This window comes from Macrosteles quadrilineatus, unplaced genomic scaffold, assembly GCF_028750875.1.
Source record: "Macrosteles quadrilineatus isolate MER2022 unplaced genomic scaffold, UCM_ALF_1.0 Scaffold_1__1_contigs__length_201487025, whole genome shotgun sequence".
NCBI classification, from domain to species: Eukaryota; Metazoa; Arthropoda; class Insecta; order Hemiptera; family Cicadellidae; genus Macrosteles; species Macrosteles quadrilineatus.
In genome coordinates, this window is record NW_026542594.1 from 78,031,657 (window position 1) to 78,050,339 (window position 18,683).

An 18,683-nucleotide genomic window follows, 5' to 3' on the forward strand; every position below is an offset into this window, starting at 1 on the left:
ACCACCAACATCAATATTTCGTAGTACCGTCAGTAGAAACAGCCGGGCTCAATGTCGACAGTGGAGATACTGTATCCACGCCAATTATTGCACATATCATAGCTTTCCTCTTTGGTGGTTCCACAAGAGTGTAATTTGGACCACCAACATCAATATTTCGTAGTACCGTCAGTAGAAACAGCTTGGCTAGTTGTCGACCGTGAAGGTACTGTATCCACGCCAATTATTGCACATCTCATAACTTTCCTCTTTGGTGGTTCCACAAGAGTGTAATTTGGACCACCAACATCAATATTTCGTAGTACCGTCAGAAGAAACAGCCGGGCTCAATGTCGACAGTGGAGATACTGTATCCACGCCAATTATTGCACATATCATAGCTTTCCTCTTTGGTGGTTCCACAAGAGTGTAATTTGGACCACCAACATCAATATTTCGTAGTACCGTCAGAAGAAACAGACGGGCTCGTTGTTGACCGTGGAGATACTGTATCCACGCCAATTATTGCACATCTCATAACTTTCCTCTTTGGTGGTTCCACAAGAGTGTAATTTGGAACACCAACATCAATATTTCGTAGTACTGTCAGTAGAAACAGTGGAATAAGTCTGCATTTAGTCAAATATTTCACATTTAATTTGACGGCAGACTAAACTTCAGCCTATTTACCGGTATCGACTATTTTACTTTCAACATATAACGTTTACTTAAGATGTATTCAATGTTAAAATGTTCTGTTCTTTTAAACTCTATAATATAATTTTATAAAATAGGTTACGTACCTTACGTCTCAAATCCTAGGTTAGTCTTTTTAGAATTGACGACGTAAGGTACGTAACCTATTTTATATTGTCTTAAATCAATCCTGGAGGCAATGTAGATTTTATTGTAAATTATTGGATGTTGAAGGTTGTCTATTTAACCCATTTCAGTATTGGTATTAAGCATATTATCACGAATCTACATTTTATGAGTCTGGTCCATACGCCTGAATATTTAAATCAATGTTAGCAAAGAAATGACTGGATTGTAGCACATTTGCTTTAAAAGAAATAAAAGGAATGAAAAACTTCAACTTGTTGACTGCAAAAGTGCAAGTTATTAGGCCTGTGTTAGTTTGGAGCTGTACCGTAATAGCATAAATATTTAAGTTGTGTCACCACGTGTCTGATATACTTCCCCTGTATATTGATTGTCGAGACGAGGTTCAACATACTCTATGGTAGCACAGTAATGCACTACTTTTCATGGTGAACTTAAACTCTTCCCAGCAGGACGTATTCAGACCAACAAGTACAACAAACACGTCATACATAACATTTTACATTTATGTAACTTTTTCAGCACATTTATTACTGTACTTCAGGTACGTTTCTACTGAATACAATTTGAAAAAATATACATCTAACATATTGTGACTAATCTCTGTGGAAGCCAATACTATGGGATATAATGGCCTTTACTAAACTGGAAGGTAGTGCAAACTGTATTATTACGGTGCTAAAATAAGACTATCTAGGTATGGGGAAATATTATAATATATTGCACCTATCAAACCTCGAATATCATACTCTGTCTTACTCGAGAAAACCAAATATTGATTGCCATATAAACCACAGCTAGGCGTATGAAGCTTTAAAATTTCATCGGAAAGGTTAATCCAACTTTCCCATCAATCACCTAAGCAAGTATGTGAATAGTATGTGTATAGTAATAGTATGTTTATGTAATGGTGGAAATTATTACTTATTATATTCCCGTACAAAAAATACTTCCCTGAAGTCAAAAGGCGTGCACTGAAGACACACTGAAGACTTAGTATAATCTATACTGTTCGGAGAATCGTCATAAACAGACTGCACATGGCTGACAGCCGACAGGTAAAAGACTAACAAACAAACCACCAGAGAGCATCACTAGTCGACTCTAAACATGAGATTTAACGACGTATGTCTTAGAGTTCAGCAAACATCTCTCTCTACAAATCAGCTATAGCCGTTCTTGTGGAGCAGTGAGCTATAGAGGAGATGGGTCTAACTAAGAACACAAACGTTATCCTTGTAATTATAATTATACGGCAAAACAAGTATACATTTTACATTTCATATATCCAATTATATTTCCGTGGTTATAAAAAATAGAATGTGCTAATTATTACAATATATCATTAGCAACTGGACCCAGCTTCCCTTAATAATTAAGCTTTAACAAATAGTCCTGGAATGAGCTGATCTTATCCCTTTACTTCCCATAGTATCCTTTTGGATACATGTTATTTCTCATTCTTTTACCTCTCTGTAGGTAGAGATTTGAGTCTATACCTCTATGCATTTTGTTTCTAGGCTTATTAGAAAGGGTTTTTTAATTTTCCTAGTGTTGGCAAGCCTGCGAAAATAAGAAAAATATCATTTCAAAGTGATGCAAACCAGGTTGTTGACACATCATGAAATTTAAGATTTTCAAGCTAAGATGTTTTTATGTTTATAATTAGTTACGAAGCTGGAAAAAATTATATTTCACTTCATTGCACCTTTATCTATTGAAATATACATAGAATTTTCTGTTACTTACTTTTTATATATTTGGTATAAAATAACTGAATCCAAATGAATACTATGGGAACACAGAGTATGCTGACAATATTTAAAGAGTCCTTTGCGTTCCCATAGTATGCATATGGAAACTGTTTTTTTTTTTTTTTTTTCTTCGATATAATTATGTTTTCTTAAGTCTGCACAGTGATAAGTAAAGGCCTATAAAAAATGCTGTAATGCTTGTTTCAGTCCGATATTATAAATCATAAAAAATAATCATGATGTGTTTTACAGATTAATGACGATGAAGAAATTGACGAGTGGCTTATGATGCCATATAGTGATATTGTTATTAAGTGTTTTACATAATATGTCTATTTTTTACTGATTCTAAATTAATTTGTTTTAATTGTTGAACAAGTAACTTATTTTCAAATTTATACAACTTTTAGGAAACTTGTATCCATAAGGATACTATGGGAGTGTCAAGGTAAAATTAAAATTATTAACGTATGAAAATTAGCGAACAATGGTACTTCAGGTTTCCATGGAATCCATATGGATACATATTTCTAACTTTTAATTCTATGAGGGAAATTAAAAAAAAACACATTTTTGGCCATAAAATAACAAAAATAAAAATAAAATTCTCAATAAAATTTTTGTTGTTATAGTGCATAATTCCGGGAAGTATAGGGTTTTATACAGAAGTTTGGGTTCACGTCATTCATCGCTAATCGCTCACTCGGCTTTGAGTGTAGGCCTTCTGAAATTCTATTTGGGAACAAGAATTTTGACCCTCTTTTAAACTCTCAATTAAACTTCATCACAGGAGACATAAACAAACTATGTCAATACTAATCGTGCCTCTAAGATGAGGCAAGTCTAGAACAGTAGTGTATGAAGTAAGAGCACAATTGTTATAGCTTGGCCGCGACTGGAGCTCGGAGGACAGCTTGGTTCCATGTTATCGCCATATACTGTCTACTAACATAGTTTTGGCAATCTTAACAAACGTCGAAACATCCAATAGGGATAAATTCCACAACTCTATGAATAGTTTTAGCTAATCCAAAACTGTTTTAGTCACAGTCATCTGTTGGTCGTACTTTGCTGTGTTATGACGATGATGACAGACGACCATAATTATTGAACAAAATAATAAACCTTGATTCAGCTGGAGCTGTTCTCTTCAAAGCGACTAGGATCAGCTGAGCTACTCGCACGCTTATTAGGTACCTCGCAAATTGTGTGAAAAGACTTGTTAGTCAGAGAGTGTATTATGCAAATTGACAAACTATCGATTATGTGTGGAGACACGTTTCACTTATACAGCCCCTTTAGTGTATGTAGTGTATGTATGTGTTTGTCAGTCAAAATTACATTTCCATTGGATATTTTAATTTTATTAGGATTATTTTTATACAATTTAATGTTTACATATACAGGATGTCTGGTAAGTAAACAGTCGAACTCTGTAAAATGGTAAAAAAATTAAACTATTAGTGCGTAGTATAATTATTATGGGTGACAACTAATCGAAATAGACGAATGTTTACCTGCTTCGGAGCTATTATTTTAAACTTATAATTTTGTTTTTAATTTTCTTGCGGTAAATGTTCTTGCAAAATCACGAACAAAAACTGTTCTCAAAAACCGTTGTTTATGCACGTCTAGTATTACAATTCAGGAATAAAGCTCATTAAATAATCTTCTTTATATCAATCCTTAGTAGTATTTTGTGAAGGTATTTTCTTAACAATTCTAAAACAGTTTAATATACATACTAATGTACCAAAAATTATGAACGTGTCTTCCATAAAGATTTAAAGGAGTATATTGATCATAATTACATGATTGATTATCCGAAGGATGAAGCAGTATGTAAATAAGCAGCACCGATTACTAAAAAGTATTAAATTACTACTGTTGCTGGTGAATGGTGAATTACGGTTACACAAGCATTAGTGGAACAAGGAATCTTGAATTGCAAATGTTGGATCAGCTTATCGCCACTATGCAAATTCCTCAATTGCAGCTTGGTAACTCATAAGGTCAAAATGTGACTCTACAGACCTTGAAAAGATCATGATTAAATGCATAGGCATTATTTAGTAATTTATAACAATTCTATGTTAGTTTGGTTTTAATAAGTTGTGCTGCCAGTTTCAGGCTAAACATATGACAGGTAATAGTAGTTTACGCAACGATCGCGTAAGGACAATCTTAACGACACAAGAAGGTACGAGACTTGGCGAGTGCCTTTGAAACTTCTACGTGTGTCGTTAAGGCTAATTACGTGAGTTGCGTACATATTACTTCACCTACGACCGTTTCTTAATTTAAAAAAATCATTACTCATAAGTTTCAAAGATATCTTATGTTTTCGTTTGTAACCTCTAATATCCGCTGACAGCGATGCAACGACTTATTGTCCCAACCATTCAGCAAAATTTTTCTTAACAGCTGACAAGTTGATGTTCGAAGTATTACAATTTTAGTTCTTTTCTCTCATACCTTGAACCTGATTGGTCCATTACTCGTGTTGTAAAGTAAAACAACAAAGCTGTTAAGTAAGTAAACAATGCTGTTAAGTAAGTAAACAATGTTGTTAAGTGGATCCTTTCATTCCTAAGAACTAAACTGAAACGGCTAGTTTAAAAAATGGTCGTAGGTAAAGATCATTACAGAATTTTAACTGTTACCTATTATAAACTAATATCGTAAAGCTTATCAAGAAAATCACCCGTATACAGACATACGTAGCATTCCGTTACCGATACCGTATTGAGGTAGGATTGATAAACTTTATTTTTGTGACATGGTGTTCTCAATAATAAATTTTAAATGCTTCTATCGCTGGCAAATGGCAAATGGATTTCTTGTGGTTCTCATAACCCTCAAAGGCCCTAAATCATTGTAGGTCTACACAGTATCTACGATATTTTCACTTAGCGTATAAAGTGTTCGCACATATTTAATTCATACCTATAAAAGGCAAAGCCCTCAGTGACTGACTGACTTACTCATAACTAATTCACCTATAAAAACTACTTAGTTTTTCTATTTAATGCCTAAATAATCAGTATACCAAATTTCGGTATCCTAGGTAGACAAATTAGTGATGAGTGAGTCAGTCAGGCAGTTAGGTGTAGACTACTAGGTGTAGACGACTCATCAACAATCAATAACCAATCTAATAATTTAGAATATAAAAAAAAATGCCACTATAATATTGGCCTTTATTGCGATTGTGACGGTTTTACGAAGGATTTTGCAATTATATTTAACTTTTTTAATTATAACCTTTTACTTTTGTATTCAGTCAATATTAGCTTCGTTATACTCTTTCTTTGATTATTGCCCTCTCCCAAAAGCCAATTTCCGACTGTCAATTCTACATTTCCACAAGAGTGTATACGGCCCAACATTCTGTTGTATATTTTCAGAGGTATCAGATTTCCAGTCTTAATTAAGTATTCTCATTATAATGTCTGCTTCAATCGGGCGTTACTTGGGTTGGGGTTAAAGTTTTCTGAAAGGCTCACTTATAGCTGAAATCATATCTAGGCTCTTATACTTACTGTAATCGTTTTGGGCATAAGAGTCCTTGGAGGCTAGCGGCCATCTTGGATGATTTCAAACAGCTGTTTAAGAGTTATTTATCAGCTAAAAATATGTTTTCAAAAACCAATGTGATTATAATTTAAATATCCAGTATACTGTGAGATTATAAATGTTCTTTGTAGTTTTAAATTGTTCTCCAAGGGAGCCCATGTAATCTAACGGCCATCTTGGATTTGCTCGTCACAAGAGCAATGTTAATTTCAAACAGCACTGAAGAGTTATTTACAATTTTAAAATATTTTTTCAAATACCAGAGTGATTGTAATTTAAATATCTAGTAAACTGTGACATTAAAAATTTGCTTTGTAGTTCTTTAATTGTTTTACGAGTTAGAACGTCTAGGCTCCGAAGACCCCCTCCACTCACTTGATTAGCTGTTGGCCCTAATTTATCCTAAGTTTATTAAACAGCATCAATAATGGTGAATAATTAGCCTCACAGATGTACAGTAACCTCACGTCAAGTACAGTCTGATATTCGCAAAGTTGCCTTAGTCCGATTTGACAGTTTTGTAGTTTATTTTGTAGTCTATTTAAATGTTATTTGTCCAATTTGACAACTCGTATTTGACTCGAGTGTATCATGTATTAAGGCCTTTTAGTTTTGTTTGATTGATGGACATAAACAAGATTCCAGTATAAAAAGCTATAAAGGTAAGCATGGCAAATGGTGTAATATGATATAAATTGGAACGACATGTTTGGATAATCCATAGACTTTAGGAGTAGTAACCCTTACCGTGCGTATGCTTCATTGGGCAGACATACCAAAAACTATGAATCCGACATATGTGAAGTGATTATTTTAGTGTGGCGGATTGCGTGTAGATATTTATAAATATCTAGGTTACTGAGATCGCAATCCTTTATAACACTACGGTCGTTTCGGAGATCACTCCATCGTCGGCTGCGTAATCGTAGTACACACCAAACTGAATTATTATTTACATATTTAAATTTTTCATTGTATTTCTTCATTTTTCATTGCGGTAAAGTTTAATAAGTAAACACCAAAACACGCACACTACACGAAAACATGAAAACACGTGCACGGCTAAGAAACTGACGACCGACTGGCGTGATTTACTATTAGTCATAGATAAAAAGAAGTAGACATATATTCTCCTTTTATCTACGCTATAGTGTACTACTACTACGCGCCCGACGATGCAGTGATCTCCGAAATGGCCGTAGTGCTATAAATTATCAGGATTGCGTAGACTATAAGTAGCCTATACAGGGTGTATATGAAGTCTCCCACGGGCTTAATATTTTCTAAACGACAACAGATAAATCAATAAGATTTGGTACATCAACACCACACCTAAAAATCTACTTTTTCAAGGAACTATCAATTTTCTGTCATATCATGGGGACGTCCCGCAAGGAGTCAAAAGGAAATCTTAAAGAGAAGCATAGGTTGGCATGTATATCAAATTAAAGTATATGTATATTAATATGTATTAATATGTATATTAAATTAATAATCATTGTTAGTCAACATTGCTCAGATTTTAGTTGTTGTTCTTCTTGTCTTGTCAAGTTTTCTCATTAAGTAGATTCTTAAGCCCCTTTGCATGTTTGGCTTGACCCTTAGTTATAGGAACATTTAGAAAGCATTATATAAAAAAATAATTGTAAATTGGTTTGTTTGGACCGTTAGAAGCAAAAATAAAATAAAAAAAATAAAATAAAGGTAGCATAAACTAGCAAAATATAATGCCGCAAATTTGAACTCAAACGGACAACCGAGCCAATAATGACAGTTGTTCAAAGATTAATTTAATTTGCATTGCTATTACACGCTTACTCCTCAGGGGACACGCCCTAGGAATCGGAAGAAAATTGTTAACGTAAGCATAGGTCGATATGCACATCAAAATGGTCTTCACTAGTAGATTACAATGCCGTAAATTCAAGCTCAAAAGAACATCCGAGTAAAAAATGGCAGTCGTTCAAAGATTCAAAATGGCGGATTCAAGAAATCTTTGAACGGCCGCCATTTCAACCTTTTGAAGTGCGGTTTGCGGCATTGTATTCTACTAAAAAATACCTTTCATTTGATGTGCATATTGACCTATGCTCCGTTTTAAGATTTCCTTCTGACTCCTTGCGGGACGTCCCCATGATATGACAGAAAATTCATAGTTCCTTGAAAAAGTAGATGTTTAGGTGTGGTGTTGATGTACCAAATCTTATTGGTTTATCTGTTGTCGTTTAGAAAATATTAAGCCCGTGCGGGACGTTATATACACCCTGTATATTTATGAGAGATTGCTGGTTCTGAAATGTAAACTTTAACATGTTTGGTTTATTTGTTATTATATATATAAAGTGTCTTCGTGTTTCTCCCAACAGTTAGTTGTGATCTAATACAGTTCTTGTTATTACGCATCAAGCAATAGTCCTCTGACACAAAAGACTGTTTGATCATTGTTAACTTTGCCAATGTTAGGATTTTGACACCAGGAGCGGTCGTCGTGTCGTGGACTCTGCATCAGACGTCATTCCTAATCCAATATCCGCCTGGAAATTCCGCATCTACGCCGCGCCGGCAACAATTGTTTGTTTAACCAAGCAGGTTTTTTTTAACCAGATCTATTCAATCTAACTTTAAGATATACATGTAATATGCAATAATTTTACACTTTTTATATTAATACTTGGCGCTTATCTTCATCCCTATTAAATCAGTACTCAAACTCAATACGTCTAAAGGCAGTTACCTACATAACAAGAAAGAAAGTTTTTATTGGTTCAACAATGTTAACTAACGTATGATGAGTAAATACATATTTTCACCACTGTCTGCCATTAAGTTCAATGTTAGTCGAAGTGTTTAATGATGCCAAGACCAGGGGTAGGTTTGAATGTTGATTGCCTCTAATATATTAGATAATATTTTCGATGTTAAAGCAGGACGCGTAAACATATGTACAAAAACCTGTCTTGGCCGCATTACAAACAAAGGTAGAAAAATTGCTTATTTTAAAGATAAATAATATAGTAAACTTTCTTACTTAATTGTTTATCAATAGCAAAATAATAAATACAATTATTTAATTACGGAATTACATAAGCTGTATCACACGAATATTCGACATAACAGTCAGAGATCGGTAACACCGTGAATCGAAAAAAAAATACATTTGTAGATATCAAACCAAAATTATAATGTAAAACTGCAAAATGCCAAAAGATCAATTAATCTAATTTATCCAATTAGTTGAAATTAGGTTAGAAGAAGCAAAACAAAAATGTAGACTAATTATTAATGTTGGGTTGCAGTGAGGGCCCGCCGCTGACCAAAGCCCGTACCGCTGCCGGCTATGATGGAATATTGATGTTTACCGCTCTGCAATAGTTTTAGAACGGTCATAAAACGATGGAAATTTCCAAGTCCATTTTTGACGTATTGCTCATCATCAACACTCATAATGCTCACCGTCATTGTTTGAACTCCTATTTGATTATACAAACTTTCCCATAGTGGTTATTTAAAATGTTAATAGACTAATTACTTGGCCTACTCAACACATTTTGGAAATACTACTTGATGTTCCTAAGTCGTAAAAACTTTTAGATTTGTTTTATTGTAGTCCATACCCCTCTTACAGTCGGTATAACGCATCCAGTCTAAACTGTCGTTAAAAGTTCTGAAAAATAATGAACCATATATAGGTACTATACTCTTTTAAACTGGCCATAACTATGCCAAATAAAATAAAGAATGTTTTTTTTTTCATAGCGTGAAAAATATATCTATGATTTGTTATTGATCCTAACTTTCAATTTAGAAGCGTTGTGTATATATACGAGCAATGCTAACTAGTAAAGCATTTACAATTTACACTGTTCCATTTACTTGGTTGAGTTCGTTGTTGCATGGTCTGTTCATTGACCAGATGATGGATGTTGATGCTGTGATTCTGCAGGGTGACTTAAACGTGAATCTCGTGGAAAATCTAAAACCTGATTCCAACTACTTGTCTTCTCTTCTTCAGTCCATGAATCTGAGTCAGCTTATAAAGGAGCCTACTCGTGTCAATCATCTGACATCCTCCCTCATGTACTTGATCATTGTTGACAGAGACCTGAAGCTGGAGGTGGGAGTGGTTGACACGTCGAATATTCTTGATTATAGATGCATGAAAATAACGGATCACCGTATGGTATTTTGTGACCATCCTCATAAAATGGCCAAAGTGAAAAAGATTAAATATGTGTCTTACAGATATTTGAAAAATGTCAACGTAAAACAGTTCGTTGAACTCGTATCTGCAGTTGACTGGGACTACATTTCATCTCTCGATAGTGTGGATGACTTAGTACTGACCATAAAAATGAGGGGATTCTTCTAATTGATGACTTATGCGTTCTGGTTGTGAGGAAGCCAGTTACAAAGAAGAAGGCCCCATGGAGAGACAAAAGTATTGCTGTTCCAACAAAAATAAAGAAAAAATCAAAAAAAGTTTTTTCTGAATCACAGGAACAGTGTGAAAGAGCGGCCACACTGTAAAGCAAGAAACATGCTTAATTTAGCTATAAGAGGGGCAAAAAACGTTTTCTTGAAAGTCAAGTACAGGGTAAAGATCCCAAAAAATTCTGGGCATCTGTGAAAGCTACTGGGGTGTTGGAGTCTGCCGAAGAAAAATATTGTTCTTCTACACCTCAGGAACTCAATCGATATTTCTCTACAATGGGAACTAATAATAATAATAATTGTTGTATTAGTGCGGGCAAATTGAAATTTTATAACCCGAACAGTAGTAATGATGTGGAGAAGGAATTTTCTTTCAAACCTATGACTGAGGATATTATAAAGGCAGTCATGAACGCCATCACCACCCGAGCTGTGGGAACGGATGGAATTTCCTGTCGACATGATCAAGTCTTTGAGTCCCTACTGTGCCTCAGCTATTTGTCATTTAGTAAATCTGTCCTTGGTTACAGGATGTTTTCCTAATGTTTGAAAAAAAAATTAATTCCACTGGCAAAACAATCAAATCCTAATTGTGTTTCTCATTTCAGGCCCATTTTTATAATTTCTATCCTTCCAGTAATGTCTAAGATATTAGAAAAGGTTGTTGTTGAGCAATTGGCATGTGTTTTATATATATATATATATATATATATATATATATATATATATATATCTGAGAATATACTTACAGAGACTCAGTCAGGCTATCATCGTGGTTTCAGTAAGAGCTCTGCACTCTTGAACACTGTATCATGGATGATCTGTTATCTGCTAAGGATAGGGGTTGGGAGTTTTGTTACAGGTTTAGATTATTCAGACACTTTTGATTCAGTGGATTTTGATCTTCTGCTCACTAAACTGCGGTTTTACCGATTTGATCCAACCTCGATGGTCTGGTTTTCCTCTTACCTAAACAAGAGGTCCCAACAGACTAACGTTGATCTGAAAGCGTCAGGCTTTTTGCCAAAGATTAGAGGTGTTCCGCAAGGTAGTTGCCTAGGGCCGAACCTTTTCTTGATTTACCCTTCCGACCTCGGGAGTCAATAGAGGTAATGTGCTATTCATTCATATATAAATGACACACATCTTATATCTTCCTTTCCATCTTAGAATCCTTGACGCGATCAGGGATATGAACTGCGATCTGAGTGTAGTTATGAAATGGTCTGATGATCATGGACTTCAACTAAATCCTGATAAGTGTTCTCATCCATATCAGAAATGATATGGATATCATTTCACTGCATATTTTCCACTGCATATTTTGCAGTTTAGATATGTGTTCATATCTTTGTGTTCATGATTGTTCAGTTTTGCATGTCTATAATTCTTCTCTGCAGGGCAAACTAAATTCTAATAGGAGTAATATGATTCATTGGATGATACGCCTTTGTGACTTTGTTCTTCGTTAAGATGATGATGATGATGATGATGTGACTTTGTCCTTGGCGTCTATCTGGATGATACTCTTAAATTTTATGAGCAGGTGAGCTGATCCGTTGTGTTGCTGATGGCAAGTTGAGATGGTTACACAGACTGAGGTTCAAACTGCCGACTTCAGCAAAACTTCAAATAGTGCAAGCAGTGATTTATCCATCTATTAACTACTGCCTCCCTACATTTCTGGTTGTTTAACGAAAGAAAACAATCAAAATACTGACAGGACAACAGAATAATTCACTAAGGTTTGTTAATAATTTGAAGATCTTTGACCATATTAGTGAATTCAGATTGAAAGGTCATACACTATCCATACAGCAAATCTCTTATCTCCAAACATCAATTTTGGTTTACAAGACACTGCTGACAAACCAGCCTCAGTATCTGAATACCAAGTTGGTGCGAAGATCTGATGCTTTCGAGCTCAGTACTCGTATTGTTGCAGTTACCATGGGTCAGAACCGAGTCAGGGAAAACGCCTTTCTCTACTTTGGACCCCTGGTTTACAATGCCTTCCCATCAGGGGTAAAACAAAAAAAGATTACAGGCATTTAAGAAGAATGTTAAAGATATGCTTTTTTAGCTTTATTTCTTAAGAATGTTGCAGTTTAATTTACTTTAATTTAATTTACTTGTAATTGATAAAATAGTTTGCTTGTGAAACAGAACTTTGTATCTGATGTACGCTAGATAAATAAATTATTTATTTATTTTGTTTTTTATATTTTTATATATATTTTTTTTTATTTAGTTATTTATTTATTTATTCATTCTTTTATTTACTTTTTATTTTATTTACTTATTTATTTATTTTATTTGTTTATTTATATATATATTTATTTATTTATTTATTTATTTATTTATTTATTATTTATTATTTATTATTTATTATTTATTTATTTATTTATTTATTTATTTATTTATTTATTTATTTATTTATTTATTTATTTATTTATTTATTTATTTATTTATTTATTTATTTATTTATTTATTTATTTATTTATTTATTTATTTATTTATTTATTTATTTAATTGCACACAATTGTTTGTTTTCATTGTTTAAACAATACAAGTGCCCTTCCTAACCCCAAACCCCTCGTTGCTGTTGTAGAATTACATAAGCCCTGCATGTTATTATGTACATAATCCTTAACAAACCGTGTATGGCTTCAGCTAAATTAGTAGAAATAACCGCTTTAAACTTCTTCAAACTTACAAGATTAGACTTTAAACATTATAGTTTTGAATTACCAGCACTGGTATGTATTTACACCCCTTAATCTGGTGTTATTGTAATTGTTATCTGACGATTGTACGTATTTACACCCCTTACGCTGGTGTTATAGTAATTGTTATTTGACGACTGTACGTATTTACACCCCTTCTTCTGGTGTAATTGTAATTGTTATCTGACGATTGTACATGTACGTATTTACACCCCTTACTCTGCTGTAATTGTAATTGGTATTTGATGACTGTACGTATTTACACCCCTTACTCTGCTGTAATTGTAATTGTTAGATAACAATTACAATTACAGCAGAGTAAGGGGTGTAAATACGTACAGTCATCAAATACCAATCAAATACCAGTCGTCAGATGACGACTGTACGTATTTACACCCCTTACTCTGCTGTAATTGTAATTGTTATTTGACGACTGTGCGTATTTACACCCCTTACTCCGGTTTTATTGTAATCGATATCTTATTTTAATTAATTTAATTTAATCTAGTTAATTCACTATACATTCATAAGATCTAATTGGGACCAAAAACGTCTTAAGAAACTCTTACCTACTGAATATTATTGTTATAAAATTAGGAACGTAAAAAATAACTTGAATCTTTGAATAGCTTTCAAATTTTAATTCCATGTTATACAATCCCAATACACCGATAACCGTACCAGTACATGTGTAATGTATTAGATATATTACATCTTATTTTACTGTAATATATCATATACATCACAAAATTACCCATGTGTATATTACATTACAAATAATAAATAATATATACATTACATATAGCATGTACATGTACATTACATGTTTATAGCATATACATGTATATATATATTACCCATGATATACAAATCAGTAAGGATATAATTATAGTTTTTAGAATAGAAAAGAAAAACTAACACATTTTTTTAAGTTGTTCGAAAATTAAAATGATTATGTACATACTTTGTACTTTGTACTTACAAGTCGCTAAACACGGTGGTGGAACTATGCCAATTTGTTCTGATTGCAAGGCGAAGATGACTGTGATTTAGTAGGTTTAAACCCAGCGACCCATAATGCATTAGTCCACATGGTCACACAGTTGATGCACTGTTTATTGGGTTCGATTAGTTCATCTTGTTGTTTCGTAAAGTCAAATCACGTATACTAAATCGAAAACTTTTCTGTTCACAATTTATATTTCCCCAGGGTTTAATTGTTCATTAAATTTTGTCTGAACTGATATGAAACAACATGACACTTCAGTCTGAGAAGAAAATAAATTACCTTTCCTCTCACACAATATGTTAGGTTATCTTCTTTAAGAAGTATCTTGTGTTGCTAGTAATTAATATATTTGCACTCTTAAGACATGATGAGTATCAACCTAATAAATAACATAAAATATTAACATTAATCCTAATAAAACTAGAATTGATTACAGTAATTGAAAAAAACGTCTTATCATACCTTTTAAATCTATTTTTCATTTCATGCCTATTCAGTTGCATCAGAATATCAATTCTGGAAGATTTCATGGTTCTTTTTTTCACATCTCAGTTTACCCATCAGTGTTTCATGGTAAAATAACACACCATGCCTCTGTGGCCGGCACAGTTATCCGAGTAACTACGTTTGTTTTAATTATCTCTAGCTTCGTGGCCTTCCTCTTAGCCTCGTTTAAAAAAAAATGTCAATTGTAAATATATGTAGGCTGCTAAACTTGAAACTTATTGAAAACCCTTATTTATCAACACAATGTGCCTCAAGTAACATTGAATTTACGTGGTTTCACTGCATGACTATAGTGATTGTGTGTGCATTTGCCTTTTGTTTTTTATACTTGATCTTTTAGTTGCATGTTTTCACGTTCACTACCCTAAACTGACCAATGCACGCTACCGGTATGCCAGTTTTGACAGGTTTTTTACCACTATGTACGACCGGTCTGTACCCGTTTTCGATTGTGGATTTATCATTTGATGTCACAGGACTAACGATTGCTTACTAATAATGTAATCAGGTTCGGTTTAGGATAACACTTTTTTGCATTGTCGAAACTTGCTATTCATTCATTTGTGTCGATCTTTAAGCGAATTACGCTAATGGTGGAGAATAAGCTATTACCATCAAAACCTAAGCTGTGTTATTGATACCTCTGCAGTCTAATATTAAAGAAGTTGTTATATAAGTTCCAGTGTTACGATCATCGAACCTTTATTTTACAGAAGTTCCATTGCTTCGACGATGATCAAATATTTAGCCCATCATAATGATCGAATGGATTTTCTTTTTGTATAAAACTCAATCCTTTTTTATATGCAACATTAAAACCTGAGAAACAATAGGGACTGTTCAATTACGGTTGTAATATCCCCAGGACTACCGTGCCTTTGTATAAAGAATGTTGTTTTTCTTTGTTCGTTGAGACTGTGTTCAATATCAGCTATTCTTTCTACTCTGTTGAATAAAGAAGCGATGTTGATTTTTGTTCTCACTATGAGTTTGAATATTTGTTTAATCCGTACATATAAAAATGAATGACCGTCTGCCTGTATTTAATGCGTTGCCAAACTATTCATCCGATCGTCATGAAAATTTAAGAAGTTGCTCTATATGTGTTGAGGGATGTTTGTTTGAAAGACGATTTTTAGAAAATCCATAAGTTACCAATTTATGGCGGCCTAAATTTCTACTTATGAGGAGTAAGTTTGTTTACATATTTTCTGAAATCAAAACATTTGTTTTCTGAAGCTTTAGTAACAGCAGCTGTTCAGTTAGCAATGTGACTTACCACTCAATGCCCCCGTATCCACAGTTTATGTAAACCGAACATAACAGTATGTAAACCGATAAATAACAGAAAAAACAAATTTTATAACAATTATTGATTTTGTATTGTATTTTACCCGAGCAAAACCAAATTTTTCTGCTAGTTAAAGGATGAAATTAGTTTGTTTGTTTGATAACCTTATTGTTTGGACTGGTGCAAAAACTAAAATATCCTTTCAATCATTATTTTCTTTTAAAACTTTATGGTAAAATGTTTCAATATTTTTTCAAACTTTAATTATAAATAGACGCATACTTTTAATCGTATGTTATGCAACATTAATATTAGTAAAAATATGCCGTCAATATTAAAGAATGGTTTTCGAAAAAGATTTTTATTTTACTTTGCATATACAAAAATATTTTTCTGATTTAATTATTTATCTAATTTGGAAATCCGTTTGTGTACGAATACATTCAGGTGATAAAATTATTAAGTATTTAGTTTGGATTGGTTAATTACATTGACATAATGAACATGTGTTAGGTTATTGACGACATTAATATGTATGGGATTTGACCGAATAGTATATTACTGCTATTTTCCGCCAAGGTAATGCCACGTACAACAACAATTGTAATTTGTGGACGAAACGCTATGTCAAATACATACAATATGTAGGTACAGGTTGTCCGAAAAAGAACTCCCTAGTTTTGAAATGTATTTGTTTACTGTATATTGTACAAATTATATTTACTGTAACAGTAAATAAAAGTTAATGAAATAAAGGTGTTTTTAACACTAGTACACCTTGGTATGCGAACAATTTGTAGTGCTGCTGATATCCAAGTAATTTTACTAATTTTTATCATAGTTTTTTTATTATTTGTTATTATTATTTATTAGCTAAACTACCCCCAATGTCAAAAAGGTGTATCAAACTTATTGGCTAACGTACGAAATTAAATCTAACAAGACTCTACACAACCAATGGATTATTACTCATCCATTTAAACTTATACTATCATGAGCAATTTTTTTAAACTAGAGTTCTTTTTCGGACACCCGGTATACATTTGTTTAGGCTTAAATACTTAAACAGACATTTATATTTTAAGATCTACTTTAAATTTACTTTTAACTAGTTTATTGAAATCTCCAAAAAGCGAGTACAGTGATCGCATTAGAGACAGATCTCGTTCAACAGCTGGTACATGGTCGTAGATACTTCGTATATTACAGCTGTAGTTTAATCTCTAAACGAACTATATTTGAATATAAATACTAAATAAAATAAGATTACGTTTAAAAGTCTAATCTGATGATTATAAAATATTAATACAATAATAATATCTGGCGTTTGCCAAATAAAATGTTCGTTTGAATACAATAGTTTATTTCTTTTAGTATTTTGTAAACCCCGTTCTACTATTTTGCTGGGTTATAGTTTAGTATATGGTTGTTTAGTTTTCATAGGTTTACAAAAGTATGGTTGGTTATTTTTAGGGAAAGGCTTGGTTGTAATTTGTTAAACCAATGAATCCAACAAAACATAATCCCATGGCGATTGAAACTCGTCCAACCTACGATTGGACGAATGCCAAAACACATACACTGAAATTCACTGCATTAATAAACTATCGTGAACCCAGACAGAAAACAAAAGTATCGGAATCGGAATATTATATTACATCGTACAGGCGTACACTGACGTAACTTAAACCCGTGAAAAATAGTTATAGGCTTAGATGTATTGCAAATAATTAAATAATAACATTATATTGTAAACAAGCATTTAAAGCAAATACACGGTCAACAGGTGACAATCGAAATACGCGGTCACTTTAACATGCATATTTTATCCCAGGTACAAAATATCATTGAGATTTTCCTAACTTTTCAAATGAATTATATTCGTGTGTATATCGTCTTTACTTCTAAAGACACCAAACGTAAGTTAATTCATGTTACAGATACGAGATTGAGGAATGAAGGTTTAGTCTAATCTGATTGCAAAGTTTATGAAACAACAAACACAACATCTCTGTTGGAGACCGGAGAATCACTAGATAGTATCACTGATTCAACCCCCGCCGCGCAACATCCCTCGTTTCTTATATTAAAAGTATAAAAGGCAATACTGTCTGTACGAAGCTAAACATGTGCATGAACTTAAGTATTGGAATAAATGGCCATTAACGTAAAATTTATTCATGTATCCTGTAAAAGTTAGAAGACTCGAAAATAATGCTAAAATATTTAATTACTAGGCCTAATTTGGGTTGCAGTAATTGAATTGTATATTATTCGACCACTCTTGGTTCAAACGTGGTATAGCGCTTTAAACATTCTTTACAGAATATGGTGTAGTATGGTAAAAACTCAATGTGTTAAAAAAACGCCTAACATTGCGTTCCCAGGTTTTTAGTTTATAAAAGAAGTTGCAATATTTTAGTAAACTGATAAAACATGAATACAACTTAAAACATTTAATCCAAATATTTTAACATTAGTATCTTCGTACTTGCACATTAGCTTTACATATTACAGCTGTAGTTTAATCTCGAAATCGGCTTAAACTCACTCTAAATAAACTATTC